The sequence below is a fragment of the Alexandromys fortis genome, unplaced genomic scaffold (genome assembly GCF_014885135.2).
Source record: "Alexandromys fortis isolate MF-2015 unplaced genomic scaffold, M_Fortis_MF-2015_v1.1 scaffold_5, whole genome shotgun sequence".
Taxonomy (NCBI): Eukaryota; Metazoa; Chordata; class Mammalia; order Rodentia; family Cricetidae; genus Alexandromys; species Alexandromys fortis.
In genome coordinates, this window is record NW_026067924.1 from 5,978,753 (window position 1) to 5,995,466 (window position 16,714).

A 16,714-nucleotide genomic window follows, 5' to 3' on the forward strand; every position below is an offset into this window, starting at 1 on the left:
CTAACAAAGTGTCCTTCTAAGTTTCTTTCTTCAGATTCACAAGTTCACCTGATATGGGAATTTCTCGAAAAACCAACCTTGGTTACCTCCCTATGAGCTGTTTGTCAGGAAGATCCCAAACACCCCCTAAACAACACAAGCTACTGCCATTGCTCTTGGTTGTCCACCAGAACTAGATGGTAAGACCCTGTTATTGATTAAGACACTATACCACACTGGATGTAGCACTTGGAAAAGTCAAGTTAGAACTGACTAGGAACTTTCTTCCTGTTGGCTAGCTTTTGTGGTGCTGGAAAGTGCTATGTAGACGATTGGAGGAGAAGTCATCAATGGTATTACACAGTGATGGACACTCATTGTTGCAATACTGAACTGCCAGGCAAGAAGGCTCATAATGCATTAGTGGTATGAAGGTTATGGGAGCAACCAACGAGCTCATAGTGCATTAGTGGTATGAAGTCTATGGGAGCAAATAACCACTTCCTGATTGGACAGAGGAACAAATGTGGCAAGTGGATGGAGTCATAAGTGAATGTGTATTGTTGACATGGAAAAAGCCATGGCAACAACCCCAATGCAGACTGATGGGAATTGTCAAAGACTTTCCTGGGTGAGGCTTAGAGGGTTGGAAAAACTGTCCTCTGGTCCAATTATGAGTGTTTTTGAACAATTGACCAATGTGCATAACACAACTTCCTCCTGATGGATGACTCTGTTCCCCTACAGAGACCCCCTAATAAGAAAATCTGCCACCTACTTTAGCTTTCTACAATAAACCTGCCTCTTTAACTCACATGTAAAAAACAAGCACACAGAATTTCCAGACTGCTGTTGTAGTTGTTGACTACATTAGATCTACCCACCTGACCCTAGCTTTTCTGGACTTGTCTGTATGTCTTTCCTTTTCTCATTACCTGGTGGCTCTAGTCAGGTCAATCCCTGAAGCCATGCAGACGATGTCAAGAGAATCCATGCTTGACACTGGAAATGTGGTCAAAAGGCCGTGGAGATCACAGGCCCCAGTGGATGAACCAGCAATTGTTATTTTGCTAAATGAACATATTGCCAAACTGTCTCCTAAATATCTGGACTTGCACCCATAGATGGTCAGCACTGCCCTCGGCCTTGGCTAGAGAAGCTTTTTTGTTTTTTTGTTTTTCAGTGGGCAGCAGTTAATGCAGAGATTTGTAAAACTGGTAAAAGTTCTAAGAATAGGTGACAGTTGAGTATTCAGTCCTACATGGGATCTCTACAACCATGCTTCCATGCTCAGCAAGGCTCAGAGAAAATCACAGAAGAGGCATTGGAAAGAATATAAGATGAGGGAAGTAGGGGTGCCGTGAAGTGCTTTATGAGCATGGCATGGCCATTGAGATCATGAACTCATTGCAGCTGTGGTTACCCACACAAGACCGATATAAGATAAAACCAACAAGACAAGTCAACTTTCCAGTCTGCACTAACTACCCCCGCAAAAGAATAGTGCGTTAAGGCGGAAAAGTTACATGGTAAGGGAGTATGTTAGAGAAGTGAGAGAGAAGTGTTAGAGGTAAATATGATCCAGATGCATCCCATGCTTCCAGAAAGCTCCTTGTGCTTCTCTTCTGTTCCTTTGTGTTCTGTTTGTGGTGAGATCAATTACCATGAAATTGATCTTTATTACAAATGGAAAGCATGTGATGCAGTATGACTGACTCCAAGCTTGATGCTATGGGGCAGATCTCTCTAGCCAGACTTCCTGGAGTAATTGAAAGCTCACCTTAACTGCACAACAGCTTCCTGTAACTTCCCAGGCCCCTAGTAATCACCATTCTACTCTCTGTTCTTGGTGCCTCACGTGATTGGGATCTTTCAGTCTTTACGGTACTTACTGTTCTGTGCTTAGCTTCTTTTACTCAGCCTACTCTCCTCGGGTTCATCCATCTTGTCTTAATGATGGTATTTCTTCCTTTTTATTTTGGTTTATTTGTTTATTTTTATAATTGCTGTTTATGCGCATGTATGTGGGTCTGTTTGACTCTATATGCACATCTGTGCAATTTCCTGGAACTGGAGTTACAGATGGCTATGAGCCTCCCCAACCCTATATGGGTGCCGGGAACCAAATCTAGGTTCTCTGCAAGAACAGCAAGAGCTCTTAACCACTGAGCCGTCATTCCAGTCCCTGTTTTTGTTTTTGTTTTGTTTTGTTTTTTTCCTTTTCAAAGGTCAAATAACATTCCATTTTGCAAATGAGCTATCTGTGCAAAGCATAGCACATTTTCTTTATCCAGTCATCCGCGTGGCTTTCTGTTGTGAACAGTGTTGCTGTGAACTCAGTGAAGAGCGCAGAGGCCTGAGCACTGTGATGTCAGTTCCTTTGGGTACACAGCTGGGCTGTGGGGTGCTTCTCTTTTTACCTTGGTGGGGGCCTTCTGTGCTGTCTTCCATGGCAGCTGCACCACTTTGCCTTCCCGCCAGCAGGAGAGGGGTCCTCCCTACAGAATATTCTCCCCAGCGCTGTCCTCCTTCCCAGCCACCCCCATCAGCACCAGTCAGTCTTCAGCCAGTTTAGTGTCTGTCAGCTGTTTATCCTCTCAAAGCTCAAGAGCCCCCATTCTAAGGGCGCCTACAGCGAGCATCTCACAGCTGTCCTTCCTTGTCTCATATTCATTTCTATACCACAGCTATTAGATTAAACACAGTTGGTTCACTCAAAACAAGAATTCAAAGCAAATCTGATTTTCTTCATGTATAATTTTGAACAAAAATATACAGCAGGATCAGAACAGGTATAAATAAGAAAGCAGGTAAATCGATTATGTGGCCATCTGCAGGGATTCACCCCAGGGTTCAGAGAAGGTATCTCATGTATTCAAAGAAGAAGAATAGGCCATGGCCCCCTGCTGTAGTGGAATCTGACCCAGTTAGGCAAACAGCAGCCACTATTACAACAGAACCTAATATATATGCTAAAGGACCAAAGTGAATGTTTCAAGGAACAGATGGAAAAAATGTAGGTTGGGTAGCAGAAGTGTTGGGTGATTCACACATAACTGATTGAACAAACATACCCAGCAGGGCCTATTAATGAACAAATGTCAACAGATAGTGAGGTCTCTATCAGTTCTGTCTCCTGGTAGGATGCTCCAGCATGGTGATAAATGATCTGGGGAGGAAGAGGGATGGTGTAATTGATCAATCTGCGATAATATAAAACCAGGGATCATTATAAGTCACGAAATAACAGGAGCAGGATCCTAGACACCCGTGCTATGGTCCCAACTGCCTGCACAGTCCACACCATGGCATGTCCAGACAACAGGAGGAGATGCGCTTGGAATCGCCAGAACTATGTGTACCACACCCATGGCGACTTTACTAGGGCAGTGCTTCCAGGTGGGAGTTGTAAAGTAGAGCAAATTCTGGGATGAGGGACCAGTGACTCAACCTAACCAATGAAGCATCGAGCAGTTTCACCTAGGGAAAGCTAGCTAGGTTCTCAGTGTAGACACACCCGTGCGTGTGAAAGACACGGAAACTAAGACTCCAGCTCCTGGCTGCCCACAGGCACATGTGCACATGTGGACATCGGTCAGTGTCTTCAAGCTCTGCCGAGCCCACCTTAGTTTTTGAGACAAGGGTCTGTCACTACACCTGGGGCTCACCAATTGGTTGGGCTGTTACACACCTATCTCAGCCTCCCTGGTGCTAAGGTTCCAGGTACGCACCACCACACTACCTGGGTCCCTGTGGGGGGGGCCAGATCCACCTGCTTGAGTGTCAAACACTGACTGAGGCATCTCACCGATCCCTTGATTGGATTTGGAATTAATTACCATGGAAACATACATATGGGAGTATCCATGAAAGCATTTCCAGAAAGCTTTAGCTGAAGAGGAAAGGCCAGCCCTGAATGTTCCCAACGCCATTTACATCCTGATGGTGCAGGTAGAAAGAGACTGGGCCTGTCATGGGCATTTGAAACCCCACAGCCCACCCCCAGTGACACACTTCATCCAATAAGACCACACTCCCGAATCCTTCTAATCCTATCAAAGAGTTCCACTCCCTGGTGAATAGGCATTCAAATATGAGTCTATGGGGGAGGACATTCTTATTCAAACTGTCACAGGCAGGTTGCTGGCTCAGGCCAACTCCACAGCTACTTCCTTCTGACAGTATCACCGAGCTATGTTTCTTACGTCACAGAATTCGCCCTCTGAAGTGTGCATGCTTCATTGGTTTTCCAGGACAATTTCTTATCACCTCAGAAAGCAGTACTTCAGTTCTCACTCCTCTATTACCTCCCCTGCCCCTAAAACTACTAATAGACTTCCTGTCTCTTTAAATGTACCTGCTCCGGTCATTCCATGGAATAGAATCATGCAATGCCCGGTTCTTGATGATATGCATATTTTACTGAGTGAAATGTCTTCAAGTTTCATCCATGTTGTTTCTTCATTTGGCGGTTGGATAATCCACCACTGTATGGAGGGACCACTCTCTGGTTGATGGACATTTAGGTTTCTTTGACCTTCTGCTATCATACAGACTGCCATGGGTCTACTAATAAACTCCCACGAGTTCTTCCTGTATCTTGCATAGTAATCCAGAGAGCTTGGCCTTGGCCTTGGCATTGAAGGCATTTCTTCCCAGAGCCTCTGTCACTCTTCCAACCTGACCACAAAGTAGCAAGGGGGTCACAGGCAATCCAGGGCTTTAGAAGCAGACCTCTTCCCAAATGCTGCCGAGTTCAGCCAGACACAAAGACAGCAGCCCCCTCTGAGAGTTTGGGGGAACAGTGAGGCCTCTTCCACTTTAGTTTACTGTCCACAGGGACACAGGAGTAGGGCTCCCCAGTCAGGCCTTGTTTCCCTTGGCTTTCAACAGAGATACAACCTAGGCTCTCGGGGTCAGAGCCAAGCCCAACCATGCCCCTCACCCATCACTGTAGGTTGGGAAGGGCCACACCAGCTCTGGAGTCTACTGTGTTTGCACCATGGTCACACGCATCTGCATTGTGCCTTTCTTCCTCAGCAGCTACCACTGTGGGGTCTTTAGACGATTCAGTCAAAACTGGACCTTTTCACCTGGATCATAAGTGTTTAGCAGAAAGCACTCCTGAGACTCTGAACCAGAGCAGCCCCAGGGAAGAACCACATCCATGGCAGCAGTTATTCTTCCAAAAGCAAGTCCTCTGTCTCGAGGAGATCCCTGTCTGCACTGTGTAGGGCCTGTTTATATGCCTGAGACCTTGAGCTTCTGTCTAGGGTTGACTACTTCCGTTAATTTCCTAATTCCGATGTGACAACAGCCACAAATGAAAACTTAGGTATCCAGAAATTCTGCAGGCTTGTTATCTCTCTGTTCTAGATGACTAGAGGTCAGGAGTCCCAAAGAGTCTCCCTAGATTGGAGTCAAAGTTCTGACAAGGTCATGGGTCTAGCCTGGAAGCCTTGGAGGAGTTGTTGGTTCCTGGATTCCTCTAGCCTCTCACTCTGCCCATGTCCTTAGCTCCAGTTCTAAGGGAGATTGCTTGGGGAAACTCTCACCAGGATCCTCTGGGCTCTCTTCATCGGGCTTCCTCTTTGGTCTGTAGAGCTGAGCAAACACTACACAGTTGTAACAGCTCAAAGCCCCTTGCAAGGATGACCTTTTAACCCTCTTCTGCAGCCTGAGAAAACTCAAGGCTGGCCAATGTCTCCCAGCCTTGGTGAGAGGAGGACCTGCCTCCATCAGTGACACAGCTGGCCTGACTGCTTGTGTACAGACTAACCCTTAGTTGCTTTGCCTTCCTGGCTCTGTTGAGATCCCACATGTTCCCCTTCTTCTGAGCCCCTTCATTGTCCCTTTAAAACGCCCATTCACCTCTACACAAATCAGACGCTGAGTTCAGGTCCTCATGGGCTTGTTCCCTTGTTGCGATCCTTACCGCTGATTTAAATCTGTCCCGGCTGCTAATTCGTGTTGAGCTCTGTGTATCTTTCTTAGTTGTCTCCTTCTTCCAAAGGAAGCCACAGCCACTCCAGTCTTTCCTCTCTCTAATTAGCCTGACTCTCTGAGATTGTTACCATATCCCTGACTCCCTGCTTGCCTGTTCTACTTACAAAGAAGAACCCTTGGGAATCTCATGGTCGCCAACCCTAAGTAATCACCCCTAAATAATTAGTGCTCCTTGTCAAAGTCTGCTGATTAGCAACTTTAAATCCACAGGCAACTAATTGTCCCTTGCTGAGCAATGAGAGTTACAGGTCCGGGACTAGGACATGATCACCTTTGGGGATCATTTTTCTTCCTGTCATACCAGTCCCCAGTTTTAGTAAGGTATGATTGAGGATTAAATATTATACCTAGTTAAAGTGTACTCCCCAGTGGTTTGCTATATGGATAACCATGCAATAGTCACAGCAAAGCCAGCAAGGACACCCTGCCCCTCATAGTTGCTGTATTTTTTGGCATGGTGAAAACCAAGGTCTACCTTCTCAGCAAGGTCAAGCAAACAACGCAACACTGCTAGCTGTAGTTAAAATTTAATACCTGTATTTAGTTTACACAATTGAAACTTTGTACCTCTTGTTCAGCATCTCCCCACACCCCTCCCTGTATTGCATCTGGCAATGCCCTTTCTACTCTGTCCCTAGGAGTTTGACACTTTGGGATCCTCATAGAAATAAGAAGATGCAGTTTTTCTTTTTGGTCCTGACTTATTTCACTTAGCGCAATGTCATCCGTGTTCCTTTTACCATAGACCAGTAGACGGCAGGAGTTCCTGCTTCTTAGAGGCTGGGTTTACACATATGCGTGAGTACATCGAGTGTGTTATTTGTTTTCTTTATCCATTTGTCTGTGGATGGGCACTCAGCTTGCTGCTTTTTCTATGGCGTGACTACAAGGATCAATCCCAAGATAAACACAATATTGCTTCAAGATACCAATTTCCTATCTTTTGGACACATATGGACACCTAACAGTAACTCTAGGTGACTGGTTCAGGGGGATTTCCATATTTCCCATAATGGTCTTTCGGTTTATATTCTGTCAGTAAAACAAAGAGGTCCCTTGTCCTCTTCAGTCCGGCAGCCACTCAGGCCTGTTCAAGGTGAGGTCTCATTGTGGTTTGGAATTCAGCTCCGGAGCTCCAGTGACATTCACGTTTCTCATGATGTTGGCCACTTCTTCATCTTCTTGGGAAAAATTAATACAAATCTATGGTCGCTTTTAAATCCAGTTGTTTTTTGTTGTTGTTGTTTTGTTTTGACAATCAATAAAAATAACTAACACAGAAAACAGTAAATATAGAAGGTACTGGAAAAATTGGAGCTAGTGGGAGTGTGAAGTGGTGACATGAATCAGCTGCTGTGGGAAAAAAAAATGACAGGCTCTAAAAAAAAAAAAAATCCTAGAATTCCTGTGTAGCTCGGAAGACCCACCTCAGGTTAGGTACACAGAAGAACAGGATGCAGGGGTTCAGGCAGACATCTGTCCACCCATGTCCACAAACAGTCTTTGTCACAACAGAAAAAAAATGGAGGAAACCCAAGTGTCCATCAGTGGATAGGGGATAAACAACGCCATGTGCTCTCTGCACACAAATATTGTTCAGTCTTTCAGAGAAGGAAATAGGCGTGCTACTAGATGGGTCACACGGAAGACATTATACTAGGTGAAATAAGCCAGCCACAAAGACAAACACTGTAACTCCAGTCACGAGAAGCCCACTAGAATCCTCAAAATTACAGAGACACAGAGGCATCATGTTGGCTGAGAGGGGCTGAGAAAGAAGCAAGGAGTCAGGACTTATGGATGTGGGGTTTTTGCTGGGAAGAGGAAAGATTGTAGAGCTGGATGGGTGGAGATGACAGTTGGACAATCCTGTAGTCCAGCTCTCAGCGCCCCAGAACTGTACACCAAGAATGGCTGCGACAGTCCGTTTTATGCTATGTATATTTCAACCCAGCAAAAGTAACATTTGTACAATACGAGGTGGTATTATTTCTGACGCTGTCGCCTCTCCCCCTCATGCACCTGCCCCTACGCCCATGCATATTCCTGCAAGCAACTGCATCCCTACAGAACATTGTCCCCTCCCCTATTCTTTCCCCTCACATCTGCCGGTGAGTCTAGCTGGCTGGCTGGGTGAGCTGAATACACCTTTAAAACATGTCCACTGTGTGGCATTCTTATTGAGACAAAACATGGGGACGGAGAAAGTGTCTCCTGCATTCATGAGTTTGTATTTATCCCAAGTGATGTTGTTATTTTTAAAGCTGGTTCCACCTGCTGGTTTCTTTGGGTGACCCAAATCTGTGTATGCATTTGCCATATGCTTCGGAGTCAGCGAACACGGGCTGTGTTGATCTCCCAGCTGGTTTGATGCAGGAGAGAGGGACAAACAGAACCCACGGCAGGTAGGACTGGGAGTCCCAAATCCCACACAGCCCTGTGAGCTGTGCGCTAGGGAGCTGAGGGAAGCAATAAGACCTAATAACCTCCCCCGTTCTCCTAATTGCTTCCTTCTCCTCACAAAAGAACCACGCCAGCAGCTCTGGAGGCCCTCAGGGAAATCTGTGCTTGTTATAAGGCCGGTGGGCAATCCTTTCATCACTGTGAAATACTGGCAGTTTGTGTCAACAAATCCAATTTCAGTCAATCAATAGGCAACTGGGCTGCTCGGCCCCATCCTCCCAGCTGGGCAGAGCTGCAGAGCCCACTGCCTCCCTCTGCTAGTGCCCGGGAGCCCTGGAGGCCTGGAGCCCTGGAGGAAGAACCTCTAGCTGGGAGTGCCTCCCCACCCCCAAAGGGGAAGGTCAGAATGAACGTGACAGAGAGCAATTGACAAGATTGTGTGTCATGCCAACAGAGGGCTGCAGTCCTCAAGAAAGCCATCTTGGTGCGTAAACTGGAAGGAAGGGCCAATTCTGTGCTGTGAGACCTGGTCACAAGATCTGTCTGTGCAAGGTCTAGCACCGTACGTTTTGACTTTGAACTACAGCTTACCGCTTACAGAGCAGAATGCTTCTGCTGCCTGCAGACTTTGAGAGATGGTAAGTGTGGCAGTGGGCACTCTGTCTTGTCCTCAGCATGCGTGCGCAGACATGCACACATGCCCGCATGCACACACAGGTGGAGGGTCTTGACACACTGCTATGGTCATCGTCATTGCCAGCATCATATTCTGCTTGCACAGCAAACATCTCAGGACTGTGCCTGTATGGTGGTGGCTCTGCCAAGGCAGACTGAGAACCTCCAGCCTCTAGCTCACAAAGGTGAAGGTCAAAGGGCTTGCTGGGTGTCATCGGCGTGTAACAGAACTTTGCAGGGGTGCTGCCGCCTCATCGGAGGGTCATGGCCACTGGATGAAGGTCCCTTCCAAGGAGCAGCACTCAGGACTACACAGCAAAATGAGCAGGGGAAAGGCATCCCCTTAGCAAGCCAAAAAAAGAAAAAGACCACCCCAGGAAGCGGCTCCCTGGTTTCTAAGAGAGATCACAGCTTCATAGAGAAATAGTTATTCCTCCTTGGGTGCTAGAGGTTCCTACCGGGAAACAAAGAGTTACAGCCAAATCTAGCTCTTGCCTGCAGTTGGCACACCTAATAGATGGAGGTGAGACACAGCATAAATGTGAGTTCCCAAGATGAAGCAGCAGCGGAGCCCTTAAGAACCTCATGGGGAGGGACAGAGAACACGTTTGATTCGGGGCTCCTGGTGTAGGAAGAGCATGGCATTCAGAACCACTGGAGATGCAATGTTCCTTCAGCAGGCTGTGGTAAGCAGTACCTCAGAGCATGTTCTGTGGCTGTTGTGCCTGTCGCTCGGCTTTATTGAATTGGGAAGGGACAAAGACTAATCCAAGACAATTTTCAGGAGCTGAAACCTCCGGTGTTGCTGGCTTTCAGGGAGGCCCCTCCATGTTTGTTATTGTTCTTAATTCATCTCCTTAGCCCTGCAAGGTGGGCATATGTGTCTCTTCTGTCCACTGAGGCCAAGGCTCCGAGAAAAAAGGCTCAAGGACCTAGCAGCAAGCACTGGTCAGTGGTGGGAGCCTGGCAAAGACTTCTCTGGGGTCACACATCAAGAGGTGGACCAGAATGACTGGAGAGATGACTCAGATGACTTGAACTCCAGCTCCACAGGTATCTGACATGTCTGCCTTCCATGGGCATTTGCACATACTTATACACACACACACACACACGCACACACACACATATATATATAATATGATACAAATAAATCATATTTTAAAAGAAGATTTGGGATCTGTAAATCCTAATTTTAGGTAGCGTGAATTCTAACTGGTCTTCCCAGAGTCAGATATGAAAGATCAGAGAAGCAGAGCAGCCAGCCACTAGTTTTTACCTCGAGGAAATCCTCAAACCAGATATGGTATCCTGTCTCTACAAGTCCTCAGACTGATTACCGTCTCTACGAAACTTCAGACTGAATCCTGAGCTCCTGTCTCCTCTCTGCTTATAATTTCCTTCCTCTGCCCAGTCATATTTTTACCTAAAACAAAAAAATTCATTTCATCACTTTTTGTCTAAAGTAAAAAATTCTCATAAAGATAAAAATATATGGAGTATTTTCTCTGAATCTGTCAATTGATAATGGACTAGACATTGTTGATGTATTTGTTGCATGTATATATTATTTATAGTTATTCTATTTATTGTATATAGTTTTTCTTATATTACAACCTTTTTTATTTTAGACAAAAAAGGGGAAATGTGGTGATATCTTGTTTGTACTCTTACAAATAAAGCTTGCCTGACGATCAGAGGGCAGAACTAGCCACTAGTTAACCATAGAGGTCTGGAGGTCTGTACAGACAGACAGACGTGAAATGGCTGGGCAGAGAGAGGAATATAAGGCAGGAGGAGACGGTAGTTTGGCCCTTTTGCTGCTGAGAAGTTAGAAAGTTAGGAGTTGGCTGTGACTTGCTCCTGTCTCTCTCTGATCCTTCAGCATTTGCCCTGCTATCTGGCTCCAAGTTTTTATTATTAAGACCAATTAATTAAGACTCACGCAACAATGACCACGTTGTTTCTAAATCCCTCTGCCTGCTCCATGCCTGCATGCTCATAGCAGGAGAGTGGGAGGGCCCTGACTAGGAATAGGTTTGGGTTCATGGGAGAAAGTTCCAAATGGATAGAGAGGGCGCTCAGAAAAACAACCACACCACCATACGCATCTCAGACAGATCCTTCTAAACATTCACTCTCATCTCAGATATCTGGGGAGACATCCAAAGATTCAGAATTTTCAAGCAAAAATATCAGCCCCAACCTAGCAAACTACACATCATGTTGACTATGAATAGCAACTGGGCCTTCATCACATGGTGCAGGTCCTCAAGAGGGCCTGGGGTCTTTCTGAAATTCATACTAATATAATGGCAGCGATAAGAAGGAAAGAGAGAAAGCAAGAAAGCAATCAAGAGAAGAGAGGCTGGAGAGAGGCGCAGCAGAAAAAGGTGCCTGTTGCCAGACCTGACGAGATCTTAGTCCGTAGCCAAGACGGACATGCTAAAACAAGAGATCAAATCTCTCTCTCTCTCTCTCTCTCACACACACACACCCACACACACACACACACACACTACAAAATTTTTTAAAAAGGAAAGGAGGAAAGAAGGAATGGAGATGGATGGCTAAAAATGTTTGGGGAAATTTGGGACCAAAACCTCAAGTGTGGTATGAAGATTCCTGACTCCTAATTCTGGATGGATAAGGATATGGTAATCTTTGCTTCTAACCCAACTTGAACTTGACACAAACATGGCAGATGGTCCTAGTGTGATCCCTCTGGAATGTTCCAAGATGGTAGAATTCAACTTGCATATGAATTATTTGACCTGTACCCATGCTGCCCATAAAAGAACAACTAGTCCCCTTCTTTATTTTGGTTGGCAGCATTGTCACCCCGTGGGCCTATCACAAGAGTGTCCAGCTGGCCACTGAGCTGAATCTTCTTGACACCACCAGGGCTCCAGGACAGTTTGCTCCTTCAGGGCAACCTCGCTCTCCTTCATAGAGATCTTTCTAAAAGTCAGGTTTGACCTTAAGAACATATCACAGAGATACCTGCACAACCAAGTCCATTGTAGAGCCATTCACAATCAGTCTAGATGATGATCCATAGATGAACGGATAAAGCTATGATACATAAACACAAGGGAGTTTTATTTAACCACAAAGATGAATGAAAATGTATCATTTGTAGGGAAGTTGATGAAACGATTTCAAGCACAGCCCAACTCAGGCAGTTTCACTCATTAGCAGAATTCTAGAATATAATATAAATATATATTCATATGTATACACACACGCACAAATGAATACCAACACCTTGAAGAACAATTCCCTAACCTGAAGAATAGTCCCACTATTGCATAAACTAGTTAGTCCCTATGGCAAACACACATGCGTGCACACACACTTTTTCTCTGACTATTTTTGGGTTTTGGGGGTGGGGGTGGGAGGGCAAGGTCTCATTTTGCTGCCTTGGCTAGCCTTGAACTCACAGTAATCTTTATGATTCAGCCTCCAAAATGCTGGGATTACAACAGACTACCACCAGAATACCCGGTTTACACCCGGTTGACCACAACTTAGTCCTATTAAGTTACTAGGGAACTGGGAATGCAGTCTTCATTCCAGAAACAATACATTCAGCTCAACTCAGAGATGGTGGCTGATGTAATGCTAAAAAGCGAGCTGGTAACGCACCGCACCACAACACAGCTCTTGAAGCAGGTCCCCAGCAAGGCGCAGGGACAAGTGCCTTGGAAGTCTGCAGTACAGCTCCCTAGTGCAGAGGCCAGCGCCACACGTCCCCGCAGCCACCACTGGTGATCGCGGACTCCGCTGCCATCCTGCGGCTACCCAAGGCTCGCTGGGCCTCTTGCAAAGTCCTGGACGCCCAGAGCTACGGGCTGGAGGCCAAGGGCACGCGCCGAGCATCCCGGGGAGCGCGCACAGCTCTGCCCGCCCGGACCCCACACCGCGGGGAGGGGCGGGAAGCCACATCGCCTCAGGACAGGTAGGCCAATGGGCGGCCTTGCTGATGCTGTAATGCTCCAGCTCGGCCTTTCATTGGCCAGCTCCTCTCTGGCCTCGAACTAGTTAGTTGTTTTTTGGGGGAAAGGGGGGAGTGTTTTCTTTCTTTCTTTCTTTTCTCCAGAAATTCAAATAAGAGGAAACAAAACCCAAAGCCAAAGCGGGGGGTCCCTGAGCCTAGATCTCGGGGAAGCAAGGATACCTCGCCTCTGCAGCGCCTCCTTGGCCCCGCAAGGCCCAGGTACCTGCCAGGCTTTTTTAAGGTCAGAAGACAGAGTAGTTGATGTTCACAGTTCTTACTGTGGGGTCGTTTAGAGCCAAAGGTACTAGGACAAACTGGCAAGAGGGACCGAGATTTGCAGGGAACTGTGCGTGCCAAACTTGGCTGATCTCTGAACCGTTTATTCCCGCGTGTATCACACCGAAAATGCTCTTGGAAGGACAAGACACCACAGTCCTCAGCTGGCCAGCCAAGTCCCACAGGTCCTCACACTCGGCTTCCCAGGCAACACCATGCCAGGATGGAGCCCTGTGACATAACCAGGCTGCGGCTTGTTTCCTCCTCCCCAAACTCTAGCTGGGGTGGGAGGTGGCGGTTGAACCCTCCCATCCTCCCCTTTGTACCAGGTTTCTGTCTCAGGGGGTCAGATCCCAGACAGCCTAGTTTTCAGGACAAAGCCTTCTCAGCACTGGAGATGACAGGTCCTGGACACAGTTCTGCCCTAAGTGACCCCTGGGAGAACGAAGAGACAGAGAAATAAGCCGGTGTGTAGGGTACAGGAGTCAACTGATTCTAGGTACGGTGACATCTCTTAAAAAGGGAATGCCGGTCTGATGAGACGATCAAAGCAATCGAGAAGAAATGACAGCAGCGAGGAGGGGCCGGAAGCGCAAAGACTAAGTCAGTGTGGTCTGGTTAAAGGAGTTCATTCCCAGCGAGGGGCCTGGGAAGGACTCTCACCTTAGGGCTCTGGAAGTCACACTTACTCTCTCAGGAAGGAAGTGAGTGTCAGCCTTCACCAGCACACCCGGCTAGGGCCAATTCTTGGCCCTCAGATGCTGCTCCTGTATTCTGCCTGCTACCACTTAGGGAGCTTTGTTTAGGCAAGTACCACATGACCAGAGGCCAGCAAGACCTGGAGGCCTGAGAAGGAAGAAGCAGCTTAAGCGGTGATGGGGCAGGGGTGTCACTGAAGCTGGGGCCTGGGGCTGAAACCATAAGAAGGGGGCGGGAGGACAAGATGAAAAGGGTATGCAGGGAGCATACTTTGATGCGGTCCCAGTACCTTTGGGTATCAGGAGCCCTTCATTCTGGTCCCAGCTCCCTCATCTTTGCCAGGGTGACCTTGGACCAGTCATCTCAGCTGTGGCCTATTTTCCTTACTTATAAAACGGCTGGGGAGGAGCTTTGATTGTTAAAGTCTCCTCCTCTTCAGACTCAGGAAGCATCCTCTGTTTTGGGAAGGCCCTCGTACCTACTGCAGCTGGTACCGCGGTTGAGAGGCTGGGCAGATGGCTGCAGATGGCACAGTCGTGCTCACGGGTGGGGTGGGGGTGCTGACACTCACGGATGACTCAAAAATGGTGCAGCACGAAGCCCTCTCTCTCTTCGGATTTCCATATCCTGCTTGCTGAGACCCCAGGATCCAGTGACTAATGGGAATGTCTTCTCAAATGGCACAGGATGGTCCTGCAGCCGCCTCTGCAGGCTCCACCTCTCTCTGCTGGCAGCAGGCAACAGAATTTAGTAGGGAAAAAACTCCTGCTTTCTGGAAGGTGAAGTCAGACTCCGGAGAGAGGCCAGGAGGCCAGAGATGAAGGAGTAATTTTCCCAGAAGCAGGAAGAGGGGTTTGGACCATGGAAGCCCTGCTGTCTCCCCCTCTCCCCAGACTCCATGTGGACACACAGGGTCCTTTGCTCTCATTTGGTAGCATGCCCTATCTTGCAGCTGCTTTCTGTGTTTAGATGAGAATCTTTTCTAAAAAGAATCTTTTTTAAAAAGAAGTCTGATGCAAAAGCAAAAACAAGACATTGCTTAATGATTATTTCTTGAATGGGGTATGTCAAATGCAATGTTAGGAACTGGGTGCAGGTTGGTGGCCCAGACAGATGCAGCCGCTGCTTCATAGACTTTGATACACTAGGAGAGGACTTTTGTAAGCTAGTGCATATTGAATGAAATATTATGATCAGGGTAATGAAGAAGAAGACGCCTTTGAAGATGGTCTTTGCTTTGCATGGTCAGGTAGTTTTTCAGTCAGGTAGGGATAGTCCTGCTTCTAGGTCGGCCCCTTCAATGTGAAAACTGGATACGTGGACAGATCAGATCCCTGGGAAACCGAGAGCACCTAGGAGAAATAAGCAGCCAGTACAGGTAGGTGAGTCGATGGTAGAGGGCTTGTTTGTCATGTATAAGACCCTGGATTAAATCCCCAATACCCACCCACCCCCCCCAAAAGTAAATGGGACAATGAGCTGCCTTCATGGTAGTATGATTGGGATCTGTCCCGATACAATTGAAGCCATGGCTTTCGCCCCCTTCCCATAGGTTTGCTAACGCACAGCTGTGATTTCCTATCAGAGACCAAGTGCAGAGATTCACGCGCAGCATTAAAGGTTGATACCCAAACAGGTATCAGCAGACTCAACGAAATAATGAATTTATGGCTGAGGAGGCAGCTAATATTCTAATCAGAGCAGAAAGGCTTAAATCCACTTACTTGATAACTTAGAGAACCGTGGGAGGCCATCTATACATCAAACTGTCATGAATCAAGAGAACAACTAATTGTGGAAAAACAGTAACAGATTTTAGAAGTGGAAAACTTAACTACTCACAAGTCATTCTAGCCACAGTGTAGAGAGTGAGCTGCCAAGAGGCAAGGAGCCATCGTGGTGCAAGACAGAGATAGCTGTGGCTCTGTGTAGGACGGAGGTAGAGGGCTTGGAAGGAACCAAGCACAGCCAGATGCAGCCTGCAGGACTTGCTAACTGTGTGTGAAGCGAGAGGTGGGGAGTGCTCCGGGAGGGTGTCTGCTCTGGAGCTTGAGCTTTCCAGCACTCTGCTTAGAACCCCCTGTGTGCATGAGAACGAGAATGAGGTGGCCATGGCCATCACCTCATGCTCAGTCTGCACCTTGGAGGTCTTGCCTTCTCTGTCATTGGATAAGCATTTCCCCCAGAGAAGACGAGAGCGGAGTCCACACTGACTGTGGCTGTGTCCTCTCCGCTACCGTCAGGAGTCCTGGCTATGGAGAGAGGAAAATACATCTATTGTAGAGGAGATGTCTTAGCAGTTGACTCCTAACTGGAGTGTTCCCTGGATCTTGTTCAAGAGTCATCTCTGCAAAAGTGGAGAGGAAAATGCAGAGAAAGATGGAACCAAGGTTGCCCTTGTCAAACCCCACTCTGGTAGACCTTGACTTCCCTGATGGCTCTCAGCACTGTTACAAGTTGGACTGAGATGCTGGAATTTTCTGCACACATAGCAATCACTACACTGTGACCTCAAAGACTCTTTCTCTACAGCATTCTATGACGTTCCTGTACTTCCCACTAAAGAGACAGCAAGTCCACACTAATGGAGAATCCGTGTGGAACTATGTCTAAGGACACACTTGCCCTGCAAGAGACTTGAGACTCTGCCTAGTACGTCCCTCGCTGTGTCTTGAA